At 32.5% G+C, this 13568-nt stretch overlaps 1 long non-coding RNA gene across 1 annotated transcript; it reads right to left on the bottom strand.

The window, feature by feature from the left end:
- Nucleotides 1–4176: 4176 nt before the first annotated feature.
- On the bottom strand, nt 4177–12217 carry LOC132740955 (uncharacterized). The gene is made up of 2 exons (XR_009627229.1): nt 10093–12217; nt 4177–10053 (listed from the first exon to the last, which is right to left on the bottom strand). It is a non-coding gene; the product is annotated as an uncharacterized LOC132740955 (long non-coding RNA).
- Nucleotides 12218–13568: the final 1351 nt, after the last annotated feature.

Here is a 13568-nt window from a genome sequence, read left to right as displayed (position 1 = left end):
TCCGCCAAGAGTTGTCGTTCTTTGCCATTTTTACGTAACACAGCAAAAGCTTTGTCAATCAGCAACGTTTAAAACTTATAAATATACTCAATACTCTGGTGATTTATGCCATGTCGTATTTTCGCTCTGCGTGACACAAGACGAATATACGAAAAAGTCAACATTCTGTCCGCACATTCGCTCCGCAAGACACAAGGCTATGGTATACGTCAATGTCACCACGGAGCGATTAACGACGTGGCATAAATCAGCAACAATGCAATACTCCTTATGTCCATTTTATTTGCTGGTAAAGTGTAGAATATGCAAATATTGGAACAGACTTGTATTAAAGCGACTTCAGCAAAATTTCATTTAAAATATATTAACAGACGAAACAAAGCACAGGGATAAATCATTAATTACAATGTGTATAACGTTTTCAATTTCAAATCTTTTTTTCTTAGACATTAATTATTTTACATTTACTGAAGGAGAAGATATCTTCATACCATTTGCCGACTTTTTGAATTAATGATAGAAAAAGTCGCATTGTTTCTACATAAATAAAAATATAGGTACCCCGTCAAGCAAATAGGAATTAGATATGAATAAACACACACATACAAATCAGAAACAAATAAAACAGACACACAACATTAGTTTACATTGATTCAGCATAACGCCTCGATTCCGTCGCACAAGTTGAAATTATTTTAAAGGCCCATTAAGCCTAAAAAATGCTTCCATTTTTATTTTTCAAAAACTTTCATTTTTAATGTCGTCTGTTTCCAAATACTTACTCATTTTTACTTCTTTTGCGCTTTGAGTAATTTCTACACTGTAATTTATTAGTATTTGTATGGAATTACATTTTGCTACCTTTATTCCAAATAAGTTCACATTTTCTTCAGTTGATAAGCATCTTTATAACGAATTTATAATACGACAAACTTCTTTTTTTTCAGTGAAAAACAAAAAAAGACTTTTCTACATCATCACAATAATCAAATGAAAAACGACGTTACAAACGTGCAATTTTAAAAGTCTTCCTATATACCTTAATACACATTTTCCCTTAGTGACATATTAAATAAAATAAGTCAAAACAGCACATAGAAATAAAATAAAAATACACATCATAAAATATGCAGTTTTCACTTTGGTTGGTGTAGCTTCACGTCAAATCTTCACCGTAAGTTCTTCCTTATTCCATGCCATGCACTTATTCTGCAAGAGAAATAAAAACAAACATTTGCAACATAGTCCAACATAACTATAGGAATATAAGTCAAACTCGTCACAAAAATGGTGACGTAAAAGTTGTCGTGTATTGTGCCAGATGTTAACGTACTGTGATTCAATCATTAGTCAATCGGACGAATGCATAGCTGTCAAACCTATATTGGACGAGGTGCTGGCCTCGTCCAATATACATTTTGTAGGTTTTGACGCTGTGTACGAATTTTTTTTATTTTTTTTTTGCAATTCGAAATATGAAAACGAGGATGGATGGAGTTCAATAGTAATTTGCAAAATTTTCTGGACTCGAAAAATGAAAGCGATACTTCATGAAAGTGATAAGATTGGATCCAATAATTGTTTCTTTTGCGAGATCACATGGTGCAAACGCTGGTATTTAATTGATTACAGTTAATAATGTGCATTTGCAAAATATCCGCCAAATGTATATCAAAATCTGACCAAGACGTCAAATTACTTTGCTTTTTCAGTCTTAAACAGACAGACCTTTATCCATTCCCCACTTCCGTGAAGTTCTTTGAAACGGTGACAGGGACGAAAACATTTATCGTCTGCAAATTCGTCACGGACTAACGTTAGTGAGCAAAAGACTCGGACTCGCAAAACCGATATTTGCAGATCTAGCATATAGCTCCTTACTGAACCATTCAGATCAAATCAAAATACATACTTGTTTACTGGGAAATTTCAATTTCGTGAGAAAAATCTATGAATTGTTTTAAAAGGATAAAAAATACTTTATCTGGATTTTAATTCTGATCTAAGCATTGACCCTAATTTTGTTATTTTAGTGGTGTTTAAAAAAAGGATATGTATACTGCAAAATAATTAATATTCATGGGGCACTTATTTTCGTGGATAGGTCAATCCACGATTTTAAGATCCAACGAAAATTAAATTCTTCTGCTGTGCGAATACTTTTATTACATAATTTGAATTGTAGTTTTTTGCACCCCACCCAAAAACAACAACACCAACAAAAAACAACAGACAATCCACGAATTTAAGAACCCGCGAAATTTCATGCCCACGAAAATAAGTGCATTCACGAGAAAACGATAATAAAAACAAAAGGGTCATCAGCGGTCACTCTCCAGAAGTCCTTTGCAGATAGAGAAACACAGATGACAACACACTGCTACACACCAAATACCGTTTGCTTTGAGAGTAGATGTTTTACAGGCATACTATATGAGCCTTTGTAAATGAGGACGAGACCAATTTTTTATCCCTTTTTTTATTCAAAGGTTATGATTTCATGCTGGAAGACATTTGTGTAACCGGAGACAAGACATACGGCAATTGATAAATTCAAAACACACAAGGAAATGCAACAGTGGTCTACTATACAATGCAACACAAAAGTGAGCTCTCTAAGTTTTGCAGTTATAGAGCAAAATATTTCAATAAGGGTTCCCTTTATGACTTTATGTAGATGGCTTCGTGGTCATGATCGGAAAATATTTTACAAAGGCCTACTAAAAGTGTTTAAACACCAAAATATATCTAAACCATGGGATTGGGTGGAAGATCTTTATAAAGATTTTCCTATATAACTATGTTAAATTAAACAAGCTACCGAGGAAAGACAAATTTGGACCCTAGGGTTAAAGTCTTTTTTCCATATATACTATGTAAAATCTAATGATACCGGATGCTAGGTAAATCAAGGGCCATAACTCTGAGTTAAAATGTCTGATCCCACCAAGGCAATGATATGCGCATCTTCTCTTGGTATTGAAGGTTCCCATAAAGTTTTGTTGAATTTCAACCAGTAGTTGCAGAGAAGTAGCGCGGAAACGATTTTTGCTCTATATGCATACTGCATAACTAATCAAGAGCCATAACTCTGAGTTAAAGTGTCTGACCCAAATAAGGTGACGATATGCCCATCTCCTCTTGGTATTGAAGGTTCCCATAAAGTTTTGTTGAATTCCAGCCAGTAGTTGCAGAGAAGTAGCGCGGAAACGATTTTTGCTCTATATGCATACTGCATAACTAATCAAGGGCCATAACTCTGAGTTAAAGTGTCTGACCGGAACAAGCAGACGATATGCGCATCTCCTCTTGATATTGAAGGTTCCCATAAAGTTTTGTTGAATTCCAGCCAGTAGTTGCAGAGAAGTAGCGCGGAAATGATTTTTGCTCTATATGCATACTGCATAACTAATCAAGGGCCATAACTCTGAGTTAAAGTGTCTGACCGGAACAAGCAGACGATATGCACATCTCCTCTTGATATTGATGATTCCCATAAAGTTTTGTTGAATTCCAGCCAGTAGTTGCAGAGAACTACTCCAGAAACGAAATTCGGACGGACGGATGGACGGAAGGACAGACAACGCCAAAACAATATCCCCCTCCCGATTCCATCGGCGGGGGATAAGTATAACCGTGAGTCTACTAAGGATCATTCCAGTAAAATTTGGTAAAAGAAGAGGAGACGATGTTTTCAGTAACTATGGATACTCGGCAACATGGACATCTTGCTAGCATAAAAGCTCACTTCGTAACGCCTTTTATGTTCTGTTGAGGTACAAATTGTAAGCTGTAACATGACTTGATGTTCTAAAACATTTTTCTGAGTTCTGCCTCAAATCTCAGGATTTTCATTGGTCAGTGTACATTCTGTATCAGACTATGACCTATCAAGTCCCTGAGATCTGAGTTTGAGCCCGGAACATTTCTTCATAACCTTTGACCCAAGGTGAATTGTAATGGGATATCACCTTAAGAAAGTACAAATAACTACACAAAACAAGCTTTTTTGAGCAAAAAGCAATACATTAATCAGACAACAAAATGAGACAAAACTGAAGGATTTCATGCAAAACTTACCATACATTACAAACATAAATGTTATTATCTCGGTGGGCACTAGGGCTGTATATTTCAAGACACACAAAAAGGGGGGTTACATAGACCACAACAATATTTAACATTTTTAAACTGTCTATTTTTTTTTGAGTATTCCTCTACATCTTCATAACTTTCTCATTTTTTTATGGAAAAAAATATACATGTGTATGCAAAAATCTTTCACCAAACAAGTATGGTAACATAAACATGTGTGTACAAAAATATAGAACATGAAAAGCCGCTTATTTCCAATAATGTACTAGTCATAAACAATGTATTTCTACCTTTGACGTCACATATATGATGTTTTTTTTTCAAAATTAAGTTAAGCAACCGGGAGTCAAAGTTAGGCAACTGGGAGTCAAAGTTAGGCATTTGGCACTTCCAGACATAGTCTTACAAATGTACTAGGTCAATAAAATGAAATTAACTCAAAAAAAATGGAATTTAAATTGCCATGACATATATTTTTAGGAAAGAAAAGTATTTTACACTAAAATCAAGGTATGATTTATCAAACAGGAACTTCGTGACAAAGTTAAAGTTAGGCAAACGATACAGTTAGGCATTTTTTAAATACTGAAGACTGTTCTAAATGGTGAATAAAGAATGCTAGATATGTCATCTGGCTTCAAAAATAGAAATAATTGTTTAAACTTACAAATTCAAAATGGACATTACTCTTTAATAAACGTCAACAAAAAATCATATATTTTAGGTAAATAACCATTGAAAAATAGAAATATTATAATATAGCAAATGAGTGTAATATAACTATTAAATTCAATTCAAATGTAGAATAATATTTTCAGAAAGACCTAAATATAGAAACAAGTATGCAAAAAATAACAATAGTACACAAAACAGTAAAGTTATTTTTAGCTAGAAGAAAAAAAATATATATATGAATCTATATACTTTTAAAATATCTAAATAAAACCATGCAAAAATAAAATTCTTAGGAATATATTTGTATGTGTAATATGAATATAATTCAAAATGATGGTTTTTAAAATGCATTTCTATGGATAGTGATTTAACATTCTATGGTCAGCATGACAGTATCTATGTTTGGCAATATATTAGCAAAAACTTAAAATAAAATTCTTTGGTTTTATTTTCCTGCCATATCCTGTTTTTCTATATCCCAGATTTTGAAATGAAATATGCGGGGCATTTACATACATGTACAAGAAAAGCACCAAGGAATATTATAACAAGAGTGGTCAGTGACCACATGTGTCCCCTGATGATAAGCAGTTGTAATGATGGTGACTGACCGGTTTGTTCCCTTTATGTTCCGATTACTTTGTAGCACATTGCAGAATTGGTAGCAGGAGACACAAAAATCCTTAACATGCCAAAAAATTTTTTTTTTTTTTTTAAGGGCCATAACTCAGCCAAAAATCATTAAACAGGAAAACCTTTTATATATGTGCAAGTACTTGAGGTACCAATCAATCCTGTAAAGTTTCACTCCAAGCTTAAATTGCGCAAGTAGTATAACAGAAGTTCAGCCAAAATTTTAAAAATTAAAATTTGCTGTTTGCTTCAGTGACCTTGACCTATTTAACCTGAAAACTCCATCCAAAGGTACAGGTCGATTGAAAGTGCAGACACACCAATTATCTAAGCTACAAATCAATAAGGCTGTAAAATATATCATTTGCTCCAGTGATCTCCACACATTTTACCAATGGGTAAAGGTCAATAAAAAATTATTTTGATACACTGAATGTTGGAAGTTAGGACAAAAGGAACGACATATTGGTGAATATATGCTAAATAAAGAAAGAAAACTCCTGAAGCATAAAAAAGATCATCTTGTAGAGAAATTCTGTATTTTTATCTGAATTCATGTTTGTTAAGCCCTTAGTCTGGTTGGGGTAACTGAATTTGCCCATGGGTCCAATGTAGACCAAGGTAAGGCAGCACGTTATCATATATGCTGTAAGATCATGATCTGAACTGTTCACAGCAATGTTAATTGGTCAGTATGTATTATGAAATTTTCCCAAAATATCATAAATGGTCTTGTCCATATTAAAAGAAAGACAAGTCCATTTAAGATATTTAGGCAGGGTGGGATTAATTCATTATTCAAACTTTATGTTTAAAATCAAACTATAACTAAATAAAGGTACATGGTGAAAATTGCTTTAACAATTGCCAAAACATGGACATTTTATATTTGTATTGCAAACATATTTCTTTCAATTTTATCTCCTTTTTTTTCAAATTATATTTATAAAACATGTATACATTTAAAATAATGTATTTCAAAATTCAAGAGAGCACTGTTAAATATTTGCATATACAAAAAAGGTCAATATATATAAACAGTATATATATATCATTTTCAAACATTAACAATGAAAAAAATACTGGGGAAAACTAAAATACTTCTGTTAAAAAATATAAAACAAACAAACATTTATAACTGTTATACTGAATGTCTTGGTGCAATAATAACCTAACTTCAATATTCAAGATAATAAAGAGTTAAACCCTTATTGCTCCAAGCCTTTCATATAGCAACAAAACATGATGAAATCAGTATTAACAAAGATGCAGACAACATAATTTCATGGGCTTAGTGCAAAACAGACGCATCTCAAACAGTTGTTTCTGGGAATTGGTGCAAAAAGAGGAGATTGGTGCAAAAAGGTCATATCTCCATCATTTCCTACCCCTTAAAAGGGTTTCACACATTTTGCCCAGATGCCCACTATATGACCCTGTTGCTTAAGTACATATATCATAAGATAAAAAAATATATACATTAACATTTAAAATATTGGTTTATATAATAAAACAAGATATAAATTCCAATCTAAATAACTAACACTTTGCTGTTAACAGAGCCTTTGCTGTTAACAGAGGTGAACAAATAAAACAACATTCTCTTTAAGGGAATATTAAAACAAGTTTTGCACCATTCTGAATAACAAGCTTATCATTCACACCAGGGCAGTTACAGTAAAACTTCTGCAAAGCAATACCCTTTGAGAGACCAAGATTTCGGTTGTAATTGAGAGGTATTGCATTCGATAAAACAAACTCCCAGAGCAATACCCTTTGAGAGACGAAAGATTTTGGTTGTAATTGAGAGGTATTGCATTCGACAAAACAAACTCCCAGAGCAATACCATTTGAGAGACAAAAGATTTCGGTTGTTATTGAGAGGTATTGCATTCGACAAAACAAACTCCCAGAGCAATACCATTTGAGAGACAAAAGATTTCGGTTGTTATTGAGAGGTATTGCATTCGACAAAACAAACTCCCAGAGCAATACCATTTGAGAGACAAAAGATTTCGGTTGTTATTGAGAGGTATTGCATTCGACAAAACAAACTCCCAGAGCAATACCATTTGAGAGACAAAAGATTTCGGTTGTTATTGAGAGGTATTGCATTCGACAAAACAAACTCCCAGAGCAATACCATTTGAGAGACAAAAGATTTCGGTTGTTATTGAGAGATATTTGCATTAGAGAGGTTAAATTAACTGTGAATTCTTTCTTTGAGTTGATACTTATTTTATAAACAGGTTATTGTTCTACAGAGGGCTTGCTCTATGGAGGTTATGTTGGTCTACAATGGGCTGCATTACAGAGGTTACACTGTATAAACAAAAATCTAAATACACACTATACATTAAGGCAAGGTCAGCATACTTTATAGTTACAAGGTAACTTATAAACACTTTAAAGTTACTTGCTCACATTTTATAGATGGTTATATTTTCCATCTCAAAATTACATGTGATACGAAAATAATGCTTATTGGCAATTAGACCAAGCATGTTCAAGCTAAGGAAGTTGAGTTTTAAAACCATTACCATGCTAGCAAAAACTGAATTTACCCATGCAACCATTGCAGATCAAAAACAGTCAGCACATCACATCACTTGAGTGCAATAACTGGTTAACTTTAAAGAAGGACTTAACCCTGAAAATCTTCAAAAAATTTTACTCTTACTTGTGAGCACGTAACTTTAAGGTTCACATATTTATGAAATGAATTTGAGCAATGAATGCAAGTATTTAAATTAACAAAGGATTTGGTAAAAAAAATACACAAAAATAACAATAACTAAAATGCCATCCTACGGTTTTTATGTTTCTGATTTTCAATCTATTTTTAGCATTTATTTTGAAAATTAAATTTCGTGGGTAAGCAACAATAATTTATGCTATCAGTAGAAGAAAGCCAGTAAAAAGGGAGGTAATTACAACATTTCTGTACAAGGGAGGTAAATATTACCTATTTTGATTATCAATTTCGTAAAATATGATACAATATAGTATTATATCATAGTTTGGTGACCTTTCTGTTGAAAAAATGTCAGAGTTAAATCATATACATATACATGCACAGTGTGTTAACTGGAGTGCAGGTATCAGTTACCTGCACTCCAGAGCATGGCCATTGATTGGTTCATTTTCTCTGGGGTTTACATATTGTGACGACAGAGAAAGGGAAAGCGACAGAAATATCATATTCAGATGCTCGTTCATTGGTTACTTTTTTCTGGGGTTTCATATTGTGACAACAGGGAACGTGTTTTTATGCTTGACTATGATACAAAAGAGAAAGAACATCAAAACACTCGGCTATCTGATTTATACTCGGGGACTACGCCCCCTCGTACAAATCAGATAGCCTCATGTTTTGATGCTCTTTCTATGGGTAGAATATGTTCATGACAGCAGAGTAAGAGGAAAAAATACTTTCAGGGTCAATACACTAACTCTGGAATAAAGAAAATTTGGGGTTTTCCCAGCTAACTTGTAGGTACAAACAAACTTTTTAGTTACAGCTTCGAAAACCAGCGCAACAGGTTGACAAATTTATTATGACTGATAGTGCACAGTTAAGCTATAACGGTAAGTTTGTTTGTACCTATGGATTAGCTGGGAAAAACCCAGGTTTGCTGAGTTCTGGATAACATCTATTCAGGATTTTCTTTCAAAATTTCAATAACATTGAATTAATGAAACTTTCAAACTAGAATAACTTTATCAAAAACATAAAATAATCACAATTTTTGTATTTAATTCAATTTGTACTGGATTGAAGTCTGCCTCTTCTGTTCAACAGACATAGACTTTTATAATGGTATTTATGCAGAAACAATTCTCTCTCTCTCTCAAAAAAATCAAATTAAAAAAAAATCTATCAACTTTGAGTTTTTCAATTTACTTTCAACATTATTATTGCATTTAATTACAGAAGACAAACATATTTCATCAATATAAAAATTACAAAAATGTTAAAAAGGTATTGCCAGCAAAAAAATTGTAACATGAAAGAAGTGTGTTGTTTAACAGACAAAAAAAAACAACACTATTGTTCCAAATTAATTCCTAAATAACAAAGCTATGGAGAAATATCCTGAATTAAGAAACCATGACTATGCTGGTAAACATCATTTCGGGGCCAGTGTTATGTTTCAGTTTAACGAAAATTATGAGTAAATTCACAAACAAACACAATTTAAGATGTTGCTTTATCACTCTTTTTCATCTATCACATAGGTAACAAATGTCAAATACAAATGGCATTATTAAACTTTTTCAGTTGATAATTTAGTAACAAAGGAAATGACATATTTAATATGGCATAACAAAGTTCACATCTACATGTATGATGTACCTGTGTACGAAAGCTCTGGCCATGGGTCCAGTTTTCTGTGTAGAACAAGGTGATCTGGCCATGATTTTAAGTAAACTGTGTAGAGAAAGATGATGTGGACAAGATTTTAATTTACCTGTGTAGAGAAAGATGGTTTGTCTTTGCAGAGAAAAATATGGCCATGGGTCAAGTTTTCTGTATAGGGAAAGGTGCTATAGCCATGATTTTAAGTTACCTTTGTAGAGAAAGATGATAGGCCATGGTTTTAAGTTACCTGTGTATAGAAAGATGATATGACCATGGTTTTAAGTTACCTGTGTGGAGAAAGATGATAGGCCATGGTTTTAAGTTACCTGTGTATAGAAAGATGATATGGACATGATTTTAATTTACCTGTGTGGAGAAAGATGATAGGCCATGGTTTTAAGTTACCTGTGTATAGAAAGATGATATGACCATGGTTTTAAGTTACCTGTGTATAGAAAGATGATATGACCATGGTTTTAAGTTACCTTTGTAGAGAAAGATGATAGGCCATGGTTTTAAGTTACCTGTGTATAAAAAGATGATATGACCATGGTTTTAAGTTACCTGTGTAGAGAAAGATCATATTGCCATGGCTTTAGGTTACCTGTGTACAGAAGATCAAATGGCCATGGTTTTAAATTACCTGTGTAGGGAAAAACCATATTGCTTTGGCTTTAAGTTACCTGTGTACTACTGTGTAGGGAAAGATCATAATTATTGTCATGCTTTAAGTTGTATGTGTAGAAAGAAATGATATGGTGAAGAGAAAAAAATGATATTGCCATGTTTAAGATGTCTAAAAATTGCCCCTATAAATTCAATATGCAGCAAGATAACATACACATATCAAACAAAAATGTTGAAAAAAAACAATGTAAAAACATTAAGGCCAATATTCATCAACATTTTAAGTCTAAATCATACAGAACTTGAATATGCAAATATTCTTTTTGGTATATTTTGTTTGACTGTATAGTGATGTACACAATTTTTTTTTATAAATGTTTAGTTTCATTTTTACATTTTTAGCAATATTTTTTTTTCCACTGTTAAGCTATCTTATTGAAATTTTCACAAAAGTTTAATTCATTGTTAAGCTATCTGAATAAAATTTTCAAAATATCTTTTTTCCATTGATAACCTATCTGAATGGAATTTTCACAATATTTGGTTCCACTGTTAAGCTATCTTAATTGAAATTTTCACCAAAGTTTTTACCATTGTCAAGCAACCTGAATGGAATTGTGCAAAGTTATTTGAAGCTGCAATTATTATTTCTTAGCATTACAATATTAAGAAATGTCTAACAACCTATTAGTAATTCTGGGTGTAGATTTAAACATTTATTAAGTCATGCATATGAAAGAGATGACAAACAAGCATGGTGATATAAGGGTAAATGACTAGCATTTGGTTGTTTAACAAACATATATGAAAGATTTAAACATGATATCATATAGAACAAGAGCTGTCCGTAAGACAGCGCGCTCGACTTTTTTATTGCTTGCCAATAAAAAAAGTTTTTGCAGTAAAAGGCAATACAAGAATCTCTGTATTTTTAAAGTGAAGTAGTTGTTTGATACCCTTGAATATTACAGCAATGTTTATATGACATAATTTATGGTAAAGTGAACAAGTGGATAGGAATGAATTTTTTTAGATTTTTTAAGTTTTTTAGTGCTTGCCTATAATACAAAACATTGACAGTTAAGGGCCATAATTCAAATAAAATCTTTGACAGAATTACCTTCTCCTGGACATGTTTGGGAATCATGATTGTAAACAAGTATTCCAACTTTCAAATTAATATCTCAAACAGTTCAGTCAAAAAGTGGACTGGTACTAAAAACTTAACCAAGATTCTAAGTCGATAAAAGGCCTTAATTTTTAAAACAAATCCTTGACAGAGTTACCTTCTCTTGCGTACAGATGGGGTAATGATGTGAAATAGCATTAAAAGTTTCAAAGCAATATCTCAAAGGGTTAAGGCAATAAGTGGATTTTACCCATATTCAATGTATTTTTTCTAAGTCAAAAAGGGGCATAATTCTGTCAAAAACCTTGACAGAGTTATGTCCTCTTGTCTGTTGATGAAGGTCGTGATGGTAAACAAGTATGGTCAGTTTCAAAGCAATACCTCCAATGGTTTTGAAATAAAGTGAGGTGGTACAAAAAACTTAACCAAGCTCAATACACTTTCTAAGTCAAAAAAGGGCCATAATTCTGTCAAAAACCTTGACAGAGTTATGTACTCTTGTCTGTAGATGGAGGTTATGATGGTGAACAAGTATGGTAAGTTTCAAAGCCATACTTGTAATACTTCTGAAATAAAGTGGGGTGGTACGAAAAACTTAACCAAGGTGTGACGCCGACGCCAACGCCGACGCCGACGCCGACGCCGGGGCGAGTAGGATAGCTCCCCTTTTCATAGAAAAGTCGAGCTAAAAAGTGTAAAGTCATAGTCAAATAACAAAACAGAACAATTTGAAGAATTTCGTGTTATACAACTGTATCTAAATGTGAATAACAGGGCTGGGTATTGCAAGTTAAATCATCACCTCATTGCAGTAATGGGTTAACTGCTATCAAATTATGTAAGGAGTTAACCTGTTACAGTAAGGTGATGAAATGATAGTATTGCTACGTAAATAATATTGCAAACAACTATTTACACATGGTCAAAATAACCTGAAAAAGCTTTTGTAATAAAATATTTATGAAGTCATATAAATATTTTCTCAAAAATAGGAATCAAGTTGTATTATAAATATGTTATAAGGACTTTTTGACAGGCTATATGGCTGTCTATGATGCCTGTTTGCAATATAATCCTCATCCACGAGCTTGGGTTATATAAGCTCACAACCATTTATACTGTGCCATATAACCATATAACCTATCAAAAGATTTTTATAATTAATTGTAAATGAATTAGCATAATCAGTTCTTTATGTTTGCAAAAATTATTTCTTCTCTCAACAATATTTTTTTACTATACATTACATTTGCTAACATTTCATAAACATACGTATAAATCTTTTTATCTTTTGTTGTGCTGCTTATAATGAATATATACATACCCTGTTTTAAATATTACAATATCTGATATTTTATTGCCATATATTACAGCATCAAAAATTTATTGCATTAAGAAGCATACTGCACTATATTGCCCAGTCCTATTAGATACAGAAGATACAGCAGTTTAGCACCAAATTCCACAATTATAATAAACATGGAAGAGCAAGGATTGGGACAAAATTGCTAAAAAATATATAATAGTATATATGTGAACATGAATAAGGACTTATATGTGAACATGAATGAAGAATTACATTTTAACATGTACATGAACTGGTAAAGAAACATATGTATGTGAACATAGAAGAGAACTTATATGTGAACATGCATGAGGACTTATTGGTGAATATGTATATGAACTGGTAGATAAACACATAAAGGTGAACATGTATGAGGACTTATATGTGAACATGCATGATAATTTTTATGTGAACACCAGCTAGTAAAACACAAATGAGAAGTTATATGTTAACTCGATGCTAACATGAATATGTATATGAACTGGTTGATAAACACATATTTGTGAGCATACATGAGGACTTTTCTGTGAACATGTATATGAACTGGTAGATAAACACATATATATGCAAACATACATGAGGACTTTTATGTGAACATGTTTATGAACTGGTAGATAAACACATATATGTGAACATGCATGAGGACTTATCTGAATATGTATATGATCTGGTAAATAAACACATATGTGAACATGCATGAG

Source organism: Ruditapes philippinarum, unplaced genomic scaffold, assembly GCF_026571515.1.
Source record: "Ruditapes philippinarum isolate M1 unplaced genomic scaffold, ASM2657151v2 ctg686_1_1_1_1, whole genome shotgun sequence".
Taxonomy (NCBI): domain Eukaryota; kingdom Metazoa; phylum Mollusca; class Bivalvia; order Venerida; family Veneridae; genus Ruditapes; species Ruditapes philippinarum.
The sequence above is the reverse complement of the archived record's forward strand: the minus strand, read 5'-3'. Positions and strand labels throughout refer to the sequence as shown.